The sequence below is a fragment of the Dama dama genome, chromosome 20 (assembly GCF_033118175.1).
Source record: "Dama dama isolate Ldn47 chromosome 20, ASM3311817v1, whole genome shotgun sequence".
NCBI classification, from domain to species: Eukaryota; Metazoa; Chordata; class Mammalia; order Artiodactyla; family Cervidae; genus Dama; species Dama dama.
Window position 1 is genome coordinate 109,561,522 of NC_083700.1, and position 18,107 is coordinate 109,579,628.

Below are 18,107 nucleotides of genomic sequence, written 5' to 3' on the forward strand. Positions count from 1 at the left end.
CCATCTCTAAGGGCCAGATCTCTCCCCCATGTCTGCTTGCTTCCCACCATGGGCATCCCAAACACCAGAGTCCCTGTTCAATAAACAGCAGGATGAGAGGTTCCCACCTCTTTATCACCTAAAGTGATTTACCTCTGTGTGGTTTTAGCTGTTCTTCACCAAGCTCCCTAACCAAGGAGGTGGATTAAACGAGCTTTCCTCACAAAGGCAGAGAAGGCAATGGCACCCCACTCCAGTACTCTTGCCTGGAAAAGCCCATGGACAGAGGAGCCTGGTAGGCTGCAGTCCACGGGGTCGCTAAGAGTCGGACACAACTGAGCGACTTCACTTTCACTTTTCGCTTTCATGCACTGGAGAAGGAAATGGCAACCCACTCCGGTGTTCTTGCCTGGAGAATCCCAGGGACGGGGGAGCCTGGGGGGCTGCCGTCTATGGGGTCGCACAGAGTCGGACAGGACTGAAGCGACTTAGCCAGCAGCAGCCTCACAATGGCGTCCCCTGCCCCTACGGTGAATTCTGTGTTCCCTGAGGTTACCGAAGCTGCTGCACTCACTTTTTAAAATTTTTTAAGAAGCAATCTTTTGCTTCGTTGCATGATAGGAAAGCTGGTTGGAAGCCGCGGATCTGATGGCCACAGGAGGTGCTGAGATCCTGCAGGCCTCTCTCAGCGGCGTGCGCCCGGCATCTCCACCCGAGATATGGCGGCCGTGGCTCCTAGTGTCAGGGTCGGCTGTGCCGCTCCTCCACCCTGGGCTGCAGGTCTTTTTCCATGCCATTTCCCCCACCCCCCCCCCCCCCCCCCGACCCCATAGGAGGGAAATGAGTGAGTCATTCAGAAAAGCTCTCCCCCACAGCTAGCTTCTCTATCCCAGCCTACAGGGTCTCTCATCGCATGTCCTTAAAATAGCTTCTCTCTCTGGCAGACTAATTTCCATGGAGATCCAACGATCTGAAGGCCTAGAAGCATTCTGCAAGGCAGCAAGCCCAGCTCGAAGCCTTCACTCCAGCAGAAGAAGAGCCTTTGTGATGCAAATGTGTGGTCTCACCACCCCCCACCCCAGACACCACCCCTCTCCAGCCCCCGCCTTTCAGCTTCCTTTCTGGGAAACCCACTCTGTGTGGGAACAGCCCCGGCAGGTAGAGTCCAGGCAGTCTCCTTTCCCCTCAGCTCCCAGCGTTCCACCATCACTGGGCTGGGCTGGGAGTGATTCTACACCAGGTGTGAAGGCTCGCGGTCTTCCCTAAACCACATGTTAAAGGCGTGTGCTGGGCCTTAGGGTCAGCATGCTGATCGAAGGGGACCACCTCAAGGAGGGCTGGTATGTATCATGGGCTGCAGAGTCAGGAGGAATGAGGTTTAAATATCTTTTGTTTCCTAAATATGTGATCTTGTACCAAACAGCGTTTCTGAGCCTCAGCCTCCTCATCTGTAGAATGGGCAGAAGGGAGCCTTGAGCGTGGTGTGGATGTGCGGATTCAGTGACCACGCATCTGCACCTGGCACATCATAGGTGTCCGGTGAGTGCATTAGTTCCACTTCCTAGGAGACAAGATGGTGTGGGAGGCCTCTCAAGGGTTCTCCTTGAGGAGCAGGAGGAAAAGGTTCAGGCAGCAATGAGGGAAGCCGCTGAACTGGGAACTGCAGGGGGGTCACCAACAGAGATGGGTAGAGGCCTCCCCCGTGGGGGCAAGGATGTCACTAACAAAGAAGGTAGGGACCCAAGGGGCAGGGTGAGTCTGGGCAAGCCTAGAAGATAAGCAGCCTGGGCTAGCTGAGGCCCAGGGACTGGATGAGGCAGATGGGCAAGTTGAGGCCAAGGGGACCAGCTGGGTCACTTTACCTACACAGACGGAGCAGCTCTGAGGACCTGAGCCAAGGGGAGCAGACTTGGGGACTCGTAGGGAGCCCCTGAACTGGTGCCCGGCCGGACACCACAGCAGTGCCGGTCGGTGCTCCTGGCCATTTGGGACCAGCTGGCCATCATCTCAGTCATCCCACAGCAGCTCTGTGACCCGCACGGTCCTGGGCCGCTCTGTCTCCAGTGAGACTTGGCTCTGACGTGTCTACTCCTCCCTCCATCGGCTTCTTCCTGCTTCCCGCGCTGCCGAGAAAATGACTCACAGCCACAGCTTCACCCTGCAGGGGCTCGAGCGATGACAGGTGCCTGCTCATGTGGGTAGGAAAGTCAAGGGTGAGGAGGCACCTGCCCCGAGAGGTCAGAGGAGGTCCCTCTCAGGGGCTCCCCCGAGCCTGCTCCACCTGAATCTCAGAACCCCAGCGAGGACCTCAGCATCTCACATGCCTCACCTCCACCTGGTGTGCAGAGCAGGGGGGCACCAGGAGGAGTGACCGGGGGACACGCTGGCGGGGCCCCTGAGAAGGAGGGGGCAGGGCCGAGGCCAAGGCCATCCTCTGCACTTCGTGGAATCAGGCTTTAGTGCACGGGATGCAAGTTGAATTTTCATGTTGAGCACATCCCCAGAAGTGGTTCGTCTCACTTCAGTTATTTTAAAAGAGCATTCCGTGTACGTAGTGGCTGAGAGCAAACTCTGGAGCTGGACTGCCTAAATGTGCTGAAGCGTGTCAGGCTCCATGCCTGGAGGACCCGAGAGGAATAAGACGATAGCCCCGGCTTCCAGAAGAGGCAGATGCACAAGCCAGAAGTTACACTGCCGTGTGTGGACAAAAGGCCATGTGATGATTTCCTCCAGGGTTTGCCGGGAGAATGATTTAGGATTAAGTATTTAGAATGATTGCCCCTGTGGTGTGATCGTAGATCTTGATCTTGGAGTCTGGGGCACCCCCAGCCCCACTGCCCACCCACTGTACAACCTTGTTTAAGTACTTAACCTGGCTTCCCTTCTTCATCTGTACAAACAAGGGAATAGTAACATCAACCTCATGGGGTCCTTGTGAAGATGAGATCTACTTGAAATAAATCATTCTGGCTGCAGGGACTTCCCTGGTGGTCTAGTGGTTAAGACTCGGAGCTTCCATTGCCGAGGACATCTGTTTGATCCCTAGTCACAGGACTAAGATTCCAGATCTTACATGTCGAGTGCAGTGGAGCCAAAGAGATTTTTTTCAACAGGGGACTTCCCTGGAGATTCTCCCAATGCAAGGGTCATCGATTCAGTTCCTGGTCAGGAAACTAAGATCCCACATGTCCCATGGTGTAGCCAAAATAATTAAAATAAAGAGATGTCATCTTAAAAATAAAATTCACTCTGAAGATGAAGATGAAAAAAAATTGTAACCAAAAAAGTCAATGACCCTGAAGGTAAAGAAGAGAAGCCTTAAATGCATTCTTTAAAAAAAATTCTTATTAAAAAGATAAATAAATAACCCTGGCTGCATGTCTACCCTGAGCAAATGTCAGTTGTAATCAATTTGATGATCTGACAGAACCACGTAATTCTTCGTGTTTCTGTCTTGGCTTCGGATGCTTCAAAGGTCACTGATGTAGAAGCTGCCACGAACATCTCAGAACCCCTCCTCCTGGGTGACTCCCTCACTCCTGGCTTCTAGGGCCAGGTCCTGGTTCCAGATCTGACAGATCACTTCCTTGGGTCACACTCATGACCCTTGGGATAGGAGAGCCCAAGCCTTGGACCTGGTAGGTGTGGCTCAGCCTCGGCTCCAACGCCCAGCGTCAGCAGGGCTCCATCAACAGCAGGGCTGGGTCTCCTCGCGATTTCCTCCTGTCCTCCTATGTTTTTTCCAGTTTGTCACCAGGAATCCATCCTGTCCAGCTGAGACCATTGGGTGTCGTTTCTGGGGGCCCCAAAGAGCTCTGGTACAAACAGTTCTTTATGTCTCAGTGCAGAAAAGAATTCAGTGAGGGGCAAAGTGATAGATAAGTGGTTAGAACAAGATGCGTGTGAGGTTTACAAGCAGGCAGGCAAGAAGTTCTGTGCCCCAGGAACTTTGTTTTATAAACAAAGGAAAAGTGGGGAGGGGGAGAAGAGCTTCTTTGTCTTTCTTGAGTAGATGGAATGCTTTCATCATCAGCTCCTCCTGATGCAAAGGAGTTTTCTTGTTTCTACATGGTAAGGCTAGGCACACAAATTTTCATTTTTCCTGTGTGCTCAGAGCATGTCCTAGGGATCACTAACTTACTGAGCTCACTGGGCAAAATGTGGTCTCCTGCCACCACCGTTTTACTGTATGGGGGGCATGCCTTGTGCTTCTGCGGCATGGTTTTGTTGCTAAGCAAGCTTGCTTGGTTTTGTGGTGAAGCAAACCTACTTTCTGGAGTAATCATTAACTTACAGGGGTCTCCCATATTGTCTCTACTTGCAATCCCCTGGTGGGATTAACTACTTAATCACCTACTTTGTCCCTTTACTCTGTCCCTGTCACAGCTGTGGATGGACTAGAACAAAGCAGCAACAGGCCTGGCACACACGAGCCTTCATTTGCAGGAGTTAACCTGAGGAATTAACCCTTCTGGAACTAAAGATAGAGACAAGGGGTGCTCACCATGGGGTCAGGCCCTTGACCTTGGCACTGTTGACGCCAGGGGCCAAATCACTCTTCGTGGGGGCTGTCTGTGCTCTGTAGGGCATCCAACAGCATCCCTGGCCTCTGCCCACCAGACGCCAGCACACTCCCCACCAGACATCGCCAAATGTCTCCAAGGGAGGGGAGGGGCACGTCACCCAGAAGTGGATAACCGCCACACTACGCATCCCCTGAGAATTATTTTTTGGAGGTAAAGACTCTCAACATTCAGAAAACTAAGATCATGGCATCTGGTCCCATCACGTCATGGCAAATGGAGAATCAATGGAAACAGTGACAGACTTTCTTTTTTTGGGCTCTAAAATCACTACAGATGGTGACTGCAGCCATGAAATTAAAAGACACTTGCTCCTTGGTAGAAAAGCTATGACAACCTAGACTGCATATTAAAAAGCAGAGACGTTACTTTGCCAACACAGGTCCATCTAGTCAAAGCTATGATTTTTCCAGTAGTTGTGTATGGATGTGACAGTTGGACTATAAAGAAAGCTGAGCACTGAAAAATTGATGCTTTTGAACTGTGGTGTTGGAGAAGACTCTTGAGAGTCCCTTGGACTGCGAGGAGATCCAACCAGTCCATCCTAAAGGAGATCAGACCTGGGTGTTCATTGGCAGGACTGAGGCTGAAGCTGAAACTCCAATACTTTGGCCACCTGATGCTAAGAACCGACTCATTGGAAAAGACCCTGATGCTGGGAAAGAGTGAAGGCGGGAGGAGAAGGGGATGACAGAGGATGAGATGGTTGGATGGCCTCACTGATGCGATGGACATGAGTTTGAGTAAACTCTGGGAGTTGATGATGGACAGGGAAGCCTGGCATGCTGCAGTCCATGGGGTCACAGAGTCAGACACAACTGGGTGACTGAACTGAAAGGCACTCATTCTGACATCTAACCACAACTACTAAAAGCTGAAGACTAGGAGAAAGGAGGCACATCCCGTGAATTCACTGACACATTGCCAGGCTGTTAGGCTCCTTCCATTTCAAGAGACAGACACGTGGAGGTCACCTCAGGGGCTGGGGTCTGTCACCAGGGCATGTGGAGGGGAGGAAGTTGCACAGACTCGCCTCAGGGGACTGGGGACAATAGCAGCCCCTGAGCGGGCAGGGTACGGAAGACTGTGAGCCCAGGCTTGGCCCTGGGGCCCCTCTGATGGGTGTTCATCGCTCTGCTGCCTCTTGCCTCTGCTGGGTCCACAGCCTTCACTTGGTATCTTTTGTTGTTTGTTTAGTCACTCAGTCGTGTCTGACTATTTGCGACCCCGTGGACTGTAGCCCACCAGGCTCCTCTGTCCATGGGGTTTCCCAGGCAAGAATATTGGAGTGGGTTGCCATTTCCTTCTCCAGGGGATCTTCTCCACCTTATCAAACCATTGTCTCCTATTTGGCAGGCAGATTCTTTACCACTGCGCCACCTTGGAAACCTTGTATATCCAACATATAAAAGTTTCAGGGAGGTCAGTTTGGGGTCAGCTAACCTCCATTAGCTGTCTTATGAGTTTGGGTTTCCCAGAAACAGACCCTGAGACAAAACTTCCAAGTGCAAGGGAAATATTTGGGAGTAACTCCAGGAAGCACTAGAAAGGGAGTAAGGGATTGAGACCAGGAAAGAATGTTCTTGAAGCTGGTAGCCACTGTGGCCAAATGGGACTTAATGTGCGGACGCCAGCGTGGAACACACCTGTGTCATGAGAGAGCTGGGTGCTTGCACACCTGCTCTCAGGAGCCACGGTTAAGGGCTGCCCTGGGGTTGTTAATTCCTCAGCCAATTGTTGATGTCTTTTCACTGAAAGGGACCTTGATGTTGCAGAATATTGAAGGCAAAAGGAGAAGGGGGCAGCAGAGGATGAGATGTTTAGATATAGCATCACGGACTCAATGGACATGAATCTGAGCAAAATCCGGGACATAGTGAAGGACAGGGAAGGCTGGCATGCTGCAGCCCATGAGGTCACAGAGTCAGAGGCGACTTAGAGATTGAACAACAAAATGGGGAGGATGTTAATTCCTCAGCTGATAACACAAGCCTCTACAACAAAGCCAACTCTGATGGACAGAGACCACCCTCAGGCCTGAAGAGTCACACGTGGGTGGTGGGACTTGACAGGTGTGATGTGGGTGGGGTCCCAACATGTCTGCTCTGCCACCTGATAGAATCAGTGCTACCAGTTCTAAAACCACATCAGCCCCCCAGCAGTGGCCTCTGCTGTTTCTATTCTGTGCTGAGATTCCCAAGTGCTCAGAGAAACTTCTCTGAAGGGATATTTAGTGTCATTATATCCCAAATAATACAATAAGAGACTGAATATACACACAGATGGTGTCCAGAGCATCTGTAAAAATAGATCTCTGACCCACAACCTGCAGAAACCTGCCCAGGAAACCAAGCCTTCATCCCAAGTAACTGGCCCAGGAAGACGGCATACTCTAAGTCAGACTTGGAGGAAATGAGACCACTGTCTTTGCTGACAGTCCAGAAAGTCAGCTGTTGTTTAACAGCTCCTGGCCCCAAATGGCCACGATTTGATTAATAATGGACAGCTTCCCAAATGTTTGTCCCCATTTCCAACTTAGGAACAACCAGAGGAAGCCAAGTACAGACCCCAAACCAGCCACATAGGACACCTCACTTGTTGTTGGTCACCTCCAGCTCCCCCAGGCCCAGGGTCCCCTGTCAGTTCAGTTCAGTCACTCAGTCATGTCTGACTATTTGTGACCCCATGGACTGCAGCACGCCAGGCTTCCCTGTCCATCACCAACTCCCAGAGCTTGCTCAAACTCATGTCCATCAAGTCAGTGATGCCATCCTCCCATCTTATCCTCTGTCGTCCCCTTCTCCTCCTGCCTTCAATCTTTCCTAGCATCAGGGTCTTTTCTGATGAGTCAGTTCTTCGCATCAGGTGACCAAAGTACTGGAGCTTCAGCTTCACCATCAGTCCTGCCAATGAATATTTAGGACTGATTTCCTTTAGGATTGATTGATTTGATATCCTTGCTGGCTAAGGGACTCTCAAGAGTCTTCTCCAACACCACAGTTCAAAAGCATCAATTCTTCAGCACTCGGCTTTTTTTATGGTCCAACTCTCACATCCATATGTGACTACTGGTAAAACCATAGCTTCGACTAGACCTTTGTTGGTAAAGGAATGTCTCTACTTTTTAATACGCTGTCTAGGTTTGTCATAGCTTTTCTTCCAAGGAGCAAGCATCTTTTAATTTCATGGCTATAGTCACCATCTGTAGTAATTTTGGAGTCCAAGAAAAGAAAGTCTATCATTATTTCCATTGTTTCCCCATCTATTTGCCATGAACTGGTGGGACCAGATGCCCGCTGCCCATTGGTCCTCCCTTTTCTACCAGAAAGCTTTCCCACGCCTCTGCCTGCCTGTGAGTTGCTCCTGAAACAGTGAAGATGGCTGTCCCCTTTGCAGCTCTGAATAGATAGCCGTGACTTTTCTCACTTGATTGGTCTTTATTAATTTCCATAATAAGTATGTCTCAAATAATTTACACTAAAAAGGTATAGGGTTTTATCTGATATTAAAATTTAACTGAGTGTCCTGAGTTTTATCTGGCATCCCTAACGCTGCTTCATTTATTGGATATGAGGATCCAGGTCAAGGCTCTACTGCCTGAAGCCAAAGGACCGCTGTGTTTCTGCAGCTGGAAGGAAGCACTTCGGATCTATAAGGCAGGGGTCCCCAACCCCGGGCCATGGACTGGTACCTATCAGCGGCCTGTTAGGAACTAGGTCACACAGCAGGAGGTGAGCAGCAGGTGAGTCCGGAAGTTTTATCTATATTTATGGCTGCTACTTGTCACTCATGGGCTTCCCAGGTGGCGCAGTGGTAAAGAATCTGTCTGCCAAAGCAAGAGATGTGGACGGGTTCAATCCCTGGGTCAGGAAGATCCCGCAGAGTAGGAAATGGCAACCTGCTCCAGTATTTCTTGCCTGGAAAATTCCCTGGACAGCAGAGCCTGGCGGGCTACAGCCCGTGGGTCGCAGAGAGTCAGACATGACTAAACGACTGAGCACTACTCACGGCTCACATTACCTCCTGAGCAAACCCTCCTGTTGATCAGCGCCTGCTTTAGATTTTCATAGGAACTCAGACCCTACAGTGAACTGTGCATGCAAGGGGTCCAGGTTGCCCACTTCTTATGAGAATCTAATGTCTGATGATCCGACGTGGAGTTGAGGCGGTGGTGCTAACGCTGGGGAGTGGCTGCGAATACATATTATCATTAGCAGAGAGGCGTGACTGCACAGAGACCGTGATGAATCAGTTGCTTGCAGACACATGAAAACTCTCAGTAAGGGGCAACTGATGGTGAGTTGTATAATTATTTCACTCTCTATCACAATGTAATAACAATAGAAATTAAGTGCACAATAAATGCAATGCACTTGAATCATCTCTAAACCATCCCCCACCCCTGGTCTGTGGAAAAATTGTCTTCTACAAAAACCTGTCCCTGGTGCCAAGAAGGGTTGGGGACTGCTGCTGTAAGGTACATGCCTGGAGAAAACAAAGAGTGAAGGGAGTGACTCCACCAACTGCAGGGTTCCCATCAAAGAGAACCAAGAGGAAGCCAAGGGAGTGTGTGTTTTAGGGATGCATTTTAAAACACAAATGAAAACGTCAAGAAGTAAATATTGCTTGTCAAGTCAGTTCAGTCCAGTCGCTCAGTCGTGTCCGACTCTTTGCGACACCCCATGGACTGCAGCACGCCAGGCTTCCTTTATGTCCCTGGCTTCCTTGTCAAAGATGCGTTTAACTCATAAGTTAGCTAACATTTATTACCTATTAGCTGCCCGACTTCGGAGAAGCTACTTAACATCTCAGGAGAGACAGGTTTTGCAATTTGACTGCAGCCACATGAACTACTTAAAAAAAAAATCAGTCAACATTCTTCAGAGGAACATAACAGAATTCTGATGATCTGCAATTATCATTCATGGTATCCAGGATACAATATCATTCACCATATCCAGGATATAATCCAAAATTGTTTTATATAGAAAGAATCTGCAAAACGTGACCCATCTTAGAGTTAAGCAACAGAGATCAATCCCATTCCAGACACTGAAATTAGCAGATAAAGATGTTATAGCAGTTATCATGATTACACCCAGGGACATAAAGGAAAATATTCCTGGAGCAAAAGATAAGAAATCTCAGCAGAGAAAGACATTTTAAAAAATCTACCCAGAATTCTAGTCAGAGTAAAAATATCCTTCAAGAATGAACATGAAATCAAGACATTTTCAGATCAAAGAAAACAGAAAATTCATTGCTAACAGATCAACTACCAAAAAAAAAAAAAAAAACAAAAAACTAAAGGAATTCTTTTAGGCTGATGGTATATGACAATAGATAGAAACAAGGTTCTTCAGGAAAGAATGATAAGCATTGGAAATGGTAAAATATGTGGATAAATAGAAAAGACTTTTTATCTTAATTTCTTAAAAATATGATTGTATAAAGTAATTATAACACTTTAATTATAGATTTTGTAGAGTATGTAAATGAAATACTTATGATAATTGTAACAAAAAAGATAGAGGAGGGTGGGAAGTGAAGTTACATGACTGTCAGGCTTAAACATTTCACTTGAAATGGTGTGTGCGTGCTAAGTCGCTTCAGTCGTGTCTGACTCTTTGTAACCCCATGGCCTGTAGCCAGCCAGGCTCCTCTGTCCATGGAATTCTCAGGCAAGAATACTGGAGTGGGTAACCATTTCCTTCTCCAGGGGATCTTCCCGACCCAGAGATCAAACCCAGGTCTCCTGCCTTGGAGGCAGACTCTACTGTCTGAGCCACCGGGGAAGCCCTGGGAAGCATGAAGTGGTACAATATTAATTCTAAGTAAACTGTGATGTGTTGAAGATATGTATTTTAATTTCCAGAGCAAACATCAAAGAAGGGGATTCCTAAGGAGCTATGTGTCATCCAGTGGTCTCCAGTTCCACTTCCATATTTCTTCCGTATTTCTGGGTTTTGACCCTTTTCTGCCCCCATTCTGGTCCATGAGGGAAAGCTCATGTGGAAGACAGACTTCGCTGAAATTTGGGGTCAAGATTTGGTTGCCTCATCACAAAATATCGCAGCCAACAATTCACAAATAACTAGTAGATGTCTTTGTTCTGAAAATTCTAACGTCACCTGGCCAGCAGAAATTTCTCTCTGAGCTACTTTCTCTGGGATGTCCCACCCCCTGTGCTGACCCCACCTCTGCTTAGAGCTCCCCACAATCTTCTAACTTTGTGCTGTGGAATAACATGGCTCTCCATTGCATGCAAAGCCCATCCTTGCCATGTCTGGGGGTCGTCACTTTACTATAGCCATTACTCTCCAAGTTGGTCTGCTGCAAGAAGATGGTATTCTCTCTGAAAAACTCCATTACTAACTTTTAGACCCATGTTTTCTTGTGGCAGAAAGTGAAGAAGAACTAAAGAGCCTCTTGATGAACGTGAAAGAGGAGAGCTTAAAACTCAACATTCAGAAAACTAAGATCATGACATCTGGTCCCATCACTTCAGGGCAAATAGTTGGGGAAACAATGGAAATAGTGACAGACTTTATTTTGGGGGGCTCCAAAATCACTGCAGATGGTGACTGCAGCCATGAAATAAAAAGATGCTTGCTCCTTGGAAGAAAAGCTATGACCAACCTAGACAGCATATTAAAAAGCAGAGAAATTACTTTGCCAACAAAGGTCCATCTAGTCAAAGCTATGGTTTTTCCAGTAGTCACATATGGATGTGAGAGTTGGACTATAAAGAAACCTGAGTGCCGAAGAACTGATGCTTTTGAACTGTGGTGTTGGAGAAGACTGTTGAGAGTTCCTTGGACTGAAAGGATATCAAACCAGTCCATCCTAAAGGAGATCAGTCCTGAATATTCATTGGAAGGATTGAGGCTGAAGCTGAAACTCCAATACTTTGGCCACCTGATTCGAAGAACTGACTCATTGGAAAAGACCCTGATGCTGGGAAAGATTGAAGGAGAGAGGAGAAGGGGTCAATAGAGGATGGGATGGTTGGATGGCCTCACTGACTTGATGGACATGAGTTTGAGCAAACTCTGAGAGTTGGTATTGGACAGGGAGGCCTAGCGTGCTGCAGTCCATGGGTCGCAGAGTCTGACATGACTAACGTCATGAACTGAACTGAATTTTCCCTTCTTTTTACATATAGATGCATCACTGAGCTGTCTCCTGGCTCCCTTCTCTCTTATTTTTTAATATTTTTAGAAATTTACTTATTCGGCTGTGCTGGGTGTCAGTGGTGTACAAGATCTTTAGTTGCAGCAGGTGAACTCTTAGTTTTAGCACTCGAGATCTTACTTGCAGCTCGTGGGACCTAGTTTCCTGACTGGGGATTGAACCTGGGCCCCCTGCCTCGGGAGTGCAGGGTTTTAGCCACTGGACCTCCCTTCTTTATTAACTAGAACGAATGAGCTCCAATCCAAACTTGTGTCATCCACTTAGCCAGAATCTGAGTCAAAGAAACCCACCCTCAGTAGCTATTGTACTGAAGCAACCTTCCAAGGGTCCCACTCCCCACCCCACATGGCTTATTTGCTCATCTAATATGTAAATATATTAAGTACCTCCCACATACTAGACATACATAGTCTAGTTTTAATATTAGCTATTTAATATTAGCTATTTAACTCTTCCCTAAAAAGCATTTTTCAGGAGGCTGGTAAGAGTATAAAAAACCTTTCCATATCATCTCCTTGTTTCTGACAAACACTAGTCCACTTTTAGGCCAATTGAAGAAACCCAAGTCTAACCATCCCAGTCACCCATTGTCATATAACTAACCACTGCACTTCTTTTGGTTCACAAATCTGCAATTCAGGCAGAGTTTTTCAGGGACAGCCTGTCCCAGCTCCATTCACTGTCAGACAGTGGGTTTGAAGGCTGGGAGCTGGAACCATACATTCGCCTGATGGCAGGTCTGGCCATCAGCTGGGACCTCAGTTGCAGATGGAACACTGCTGGCCTATCTTCTGCCTTCACGCAGAACCAGTCTAGTCGAAGTAAATCCATGTTCCAGGGGACAAGAAATAGATTCCACCTTTTCATGGGAGAAATGTCCAAGAACTCTTATGTTTCAAAATCCCCTCAGCCAAATATATAGATACCAAGGGGCAAAGGGGAGGGTGGGAGGAATTGGGGGATTGGGATTGACATATATACACTACTGATACCATTCCCTGGTTACTCAGACGGTAAAGAATCCGCCTGCCAATGCAGGAGATGCAGGAGAACTAGCGTTCGATCCCCCCGGGGTGGACGACACCCTGGAGAAGGGAATGGCAACCCACTCCAGTATTCTTGCCTGGAGAATCCCATGGACAGAAGAGCCTGGCCGGCTGCAGTCCATGGGGTCACAAAGAGTCAGACCTGACTTAGCGACTGAATGAAACAATAGCTGACTCACTTCGCTGTACAACAGAAACTAACACATATTATAAAGCAACTATATTTCAATAAGAATTAATTAAAAAAAAAAACCACAGCCTTGTAGAGCAATGTGCATCATAACCAAAAGTTTTCTTGCTGGGCATCAGGGAATCTACTGTGTAATCCGCAGAAAGCTGCTTTAAAATCTTCAAACCCATCCTCCCCCGTTCTCTCCATCTCCTGGCAGCCCACTCTCCTCTCTCTTCCCTCCTTCCTTCCCCTTCCACCACCCACCTCTACACCCATTCTTCTTCAGTCTCCTCTCTCTGTCCTAGCTCATGCAATCCCTTTTTTATCAAGCTCAATTTAGACTCTCACGTCTTTCCATTCCCCGTGGTCCATCTCTGCATTTCCTCAAGGAACCAACACTTTTTCCTCCTTAGGAAGGTGGGAGGTTGTAGGCTATCACTCTTTAATATTTTTCACACATATATATTTGAAAATAAACCCAACAATTTTAACTCAATAATTATATTTGCAAATTAATTCAGGAATTTGGGTAGACTGGACATCTTTGTATGCACATAACCCAAGATGGTAAATAGATGCACCTGAATGTATAAGATATGGCACACCCAAGAGGGACATTAACGAGGAGACTATTTTGGGGATACAGTCATCTGAGGATGGTGCAACAGCAGAAAGCCATCACTCCCCAGAGATCTGAAGTGGTGTGATATTACCCCAGGCAGTGAGAGCTGAAGACAGGAAGAGGGCCCCCACCCCCACAAGAAGCTATAGCCATTAAAAAATAATGATAACAGTAGCGAAGTGCATGGGGTTAGGACACTTTGACTTCCCTCTTCTCCTGCCTTTTTATTTCCTGCTGGTCCTTCCCATTGGCCAAACTCAACCAGAGACCAGAGGGCAAGGGAGCTTTCATGGTGATATTGTCCACTGGGGTCAGCCTCCAGACAAGGAACAAACTGAGGAGGTCAGAGAGTGCATGAAGTGGGGGGTGGGTGAAGGGATGGCGGGCAAAAGCCAGCACAACTTGTTACAAAAATGAGTAAGATCATCTTTGGGTTGGTTTTTTTTTTTTAAGATTATCTTTTGATGGCAACTCTTTCAAACTAGGCATACACTGGGAATAGAAGGTGGGGGAGGAGGGGGCACATGTCCAAGCAATTAAGAAAAATAGACATTGACAGCAATTGGCAAGAGAGTCATTCTTAATTACATGAGCTAACAAAGTGGGATTCCTGGCATGACTTACTCCAAAGTCATTTATATTTGGCTTGGAAAGCAGAATGGTTTTTATAACAGATTTTTCTAATTATGTTTTGCTTATGTTAATACGAGGATTTGATTCCTCAAGTAAATACCACCTGATCACAAAGCAAGATGACTCAAAAGCACACACTGAGCACCAGGTGGAAACCAGGCTGGGATTTTGCAATTTGCTGCAGACGATGCAAAAGTAAGTGGAAGTTTTTGCTTTGGTTTCATGGCGGCTGCTGTCTCCCACTGGCCTGTCTGCATGCCTCAAAAATAATGGTACTCAAAGATCATTATGCATGAGAGTCACCAGAGGAACTTTTGAGGGTGCAGATTCCTGGACCCACCAGAAGGAAGGATTCCCCTGGTCTCCATGGTGCCCAGGAATCTGAATTTCAACACCCATTCCAGAGCATTCTGATGCTGGTGCCAGGTCAGGGCATCACATTTTGAGAAACACTGTTCCAAAGGCTGAACACATGATTCATATGCCAAGGAGACAAAGAGGTGTAATAGAAGAGGGGGAAGAACTTGAACCCAGAGCTGGGTTCAGATCCCTACTTCACCCTTGACTAGTTGAGGCTAGTTACCTTCTCTGTCATTTGCAAGAAGACTAAAAAACTGAGTATGCACATACGACACGAAGGTTCGATCCCTGGGTCGGGAAAATCTCCTGGAGGAGGGCATGGCAACCCCCTCTAGTATTCTTGCCTGGAGAATCCTATGGACAATGGAGCCTGGTGGGCTACAGTCCATAGGGTCGCAAAGAATTGGATATAAATGAAGCGACTTGGCACATGTGCACACTTGAAGGTAATAAATGAAAAGTGAGAATCATAATAAATACCCAGTGGCACTCACTGTACCCAGAAGATCCTCAAGTAAGGCTTCCTCAAGATGATCAGGCTCTGGGGGGGTCCTACCTCCAAAGACCTATGAGGACGGCACCTCTGACACCCACAACTGTGTCCTTGAGCCCACTGAGCTGCATCCTGAGACACAGTAATTGATACAGTGCATAGAATTTTGAGGCTCACTCTTTCTTTGTTTCCACTCACGCAATTATTATTCATGCTGCAACATATGGACAACAGGTTTTTTTACCCATTCTCTCTCGTCGTTGGCATATAACACCATTCAACAATGTGGTGTTAACAAAAAATATTAAAACTAGTGTCTTAAATTTTTGGTTCTGGTTCATAGTGTAGCAAAATGAAAAGGAAAATCTTTTGCACAATCCCAGTGGTGCGGCAACATTTAGAAATGTTTCTAAATATAGACTTCCAGATGACAGAGGGGTTGTTTCATGTCATTCTGTTCTTTTTCACAGTGTGTTCTATGCGCGGGGATAAAGATTTTTAATGAAGTCAGAATGCTAAATTTAAGTGAACCTTTGCTCTCCGTTCATTGCAAATGCATTTTGTTGCCATTTAATTGGCTGTGCATCTTGGCATCAGACCCTCAAGCAGCAAAACAAAGCTCAGATCTCATGATGCAATGGTCTTGATGATGCCCAGGTTCTAGGACCACTGCATGTGCCTGCATGCCGTGTCTCTGTGCAGTCCTATGGGCTGTAGCCCGCCAGGCTCCTCTTTCCATGGGATTGTCCAGGCAAGAATACTGGAGTGGGTAGCCATGCCCTCCTCTGGGGGATCTTCCCCACCCAGGAATCAAGCCTGGGTTTCTTATGTCTCCTGCATTGGCAGAGGGGTTCTTTACCACAGCGCCACCTGGGAAGCCCCAAGGACCACTGTGCGTCTTTCCTCATCTTTGACTTAACTGACTTTCAGTGAATGCATGTAAAAGGGTTTGTTCCTATTAAATCGTTATAATTGCCTGGAGAATCCCATGGACAGAGGAGCTTGGTGGGCTACAGTTCACAGGGTTGCAAAGAGTTGGACATGACTGAAGTGACTTAGCATGCACATGTGATAATACATGGCTTGAGGAATATTTTACATGATGTCATTACTAATCCTAGATGACATATAATAAGCTCCAAATTTTATGGTCAATAAATTGCCTATGAATACTGCTTGTTATGGGGAATAAATTTAAGCTGCAAACTGCTCTAAGCAAGCCATTCAAAACATTTATTTGTAACAGGTGCAGAATCTACAGTAACCTGATAACGACTGTAAAATCTGATGTAGCTCTACTGGACCTTCAAACTCAGATGTGCATGAGAATCATGTGAGGTGCAGAAAAACACAGATTCTGTTATGGTTGCAGGGGGTGGGGGATGGATAGAAAGGATAGTTAGGGAGTTTGGGATGGACATGTGCACACTGCTATATCTGAAATGGATAACCAACAAGGACCTACTGTACAGCACAGGGAATTCTGCTCCATGTTATGTGCAGCCTGGATGGGAGGGGGCTTTGGGAGAGAATGGATTCATGTATATGTATGACTGAGTCCTTTTGCTGTCCACCTGTAACTATCACAACATTATTAATTGACTATACCCCAACACAAAATAAAGTCTTTAAAAAATAAAAATACAGGTTCTGGGGCCACCCACAAAGAAATTGACTCAGTAGCTCTGAGGACATGGGAGAGGTAAACCCAGGAATGTGCATTTAAAACATCTCCTCCCCAGGTAAGGCTGGTGTAGCTAGTTGGGAACTAACTAGTCCATTTTTCCTAAAGACCCTCCTCTGTTCCTTCCCAGGGCCACTCCCAACCCAGGTATCCTTTTCAGCACCGGCCTGGAGGCAGGTGTGTATCTAGGATCATAGAATGTTCTTCCAGATCTCCAACTCTTGGCTTGCCCACATGACAATCTAATCACTAACAAGGTATATTCACAAAGATCCAGCAGGTTACCCACAGAGAATGCTCAGAGAAGTTCTAATACTGGACGCCGTCTGACCAAGGAAAAAAATGCAGTGTCACATGCGTTCATTTTTTGATCCTCATTACTCTGCAGGGTGGGTCTTATTTGTACTTTACAGAGGGAGAAACTGAGGTTCAGAGAGGTTCAGGGTACTTGGCAAAGCTCACACAAGAAAAGTGGAGAATTATGAGCCATGCGTCAGGCTCCAAATTGGTGCTTACCTTGTCGAGAGCTTGGTTATGTTGCCAGGATATGTGGAGGTGGGTTAAGCACTTTACATCAAAAAATAAACCAATTACCTCTCAGAATTAATTTTCTGTACAAGAGGAGATTACCGTGTATTCACAGAACAGCAGCTACACAGGAAATGATTAAAATTCTAAGAAATGTCTCCCTCAGTCTCTAGCTTCAGACCTTTTACAATGCTTCCATCTTATGGTTAGGTGTGAAAATAGAAAATTAAGTCCGGTTTGCCTCCCGTTTGTAAACCCTCTGTCAGTGGCCCAAGGACATCCTGGCTTGGGTGAGGGGCATTGCAGGAACTGTCTCCCAACAGGATCACAAAAGTGATCTTCACAAACCTAAGGCTGGAATTTTCAAAGCTGATGTTTGCTCTGCTGATGGTTTTGCAGTTTTGATGGTCTTCTCAGACTCTATAACAAAATACCACATCATTTAGTTGCTGGTGAGAGACTCCTTCCTGATTCACAGATAGCTATTTTCTCAGAGTCCTCACAGCAGACAGAGAGAGAGAGAGAGAGTTCTCTGTCCCTTCTTCTTATAAAGTCATTGATCTTATTGGATTAGGGCCCCACCCTTATGACCTCATCGAGCCTTATCTCCTGAAAGCTCTATGTCCACATTGAGTTAGGGATTCAAAATATGAATTTTGCGGGGGATACAGTTCGGTTCGTAGCAGATGGATTCTGTAATTGTCTAGGAAAGCAACTTTGGAAAGATGCAAATAGGCAGCTTGTCCTAACTGAAGACAGAAAGTTCTGTCTGAGAAGGTACACTTCCAAACCTTAGGTGAAGGAATGGATGGT

At 46.8% G+C, this 18,107-nt stretch overlaps 1 long non-coding RNA gene across 3 annotated transcripts; it reads left to right on the plus strand.

The window, feature by feature from the left end:
- Positions 1–369: 369 nt before the first annotated feature.
- On the plus strand, positions 370–12,349 carry LOC133041630 (uncharacterized). Of its 3 annotated transcripts, none has more exons than XR_009689271.1 (4): positions 370–1,319; positions 1,403–1,518; positions 8,137–8,304; positions 10,438–12,349. It is a non-coding gene; the product is annotated as an uncharacterized LOC133041630 (long non-coding RNA). The 3 variants fall into 3 exon arrangements; XR_009689272.1 differs by lacking the exons at positions 8,137–8,304; positions 10,438–12,349 and adding an exon at positions 1,850–3,360 and having other exon boundaries at positions 370–759; positions 924–1,319; XR_009689270.1 differs by lacking the exons at positions 8,137–8,304; positions 10,438–12,349 and adding an exon at positions 1,850–3,360.
- Positions 12,350–18,107: the final 5,758 nt, after the last annotated feature.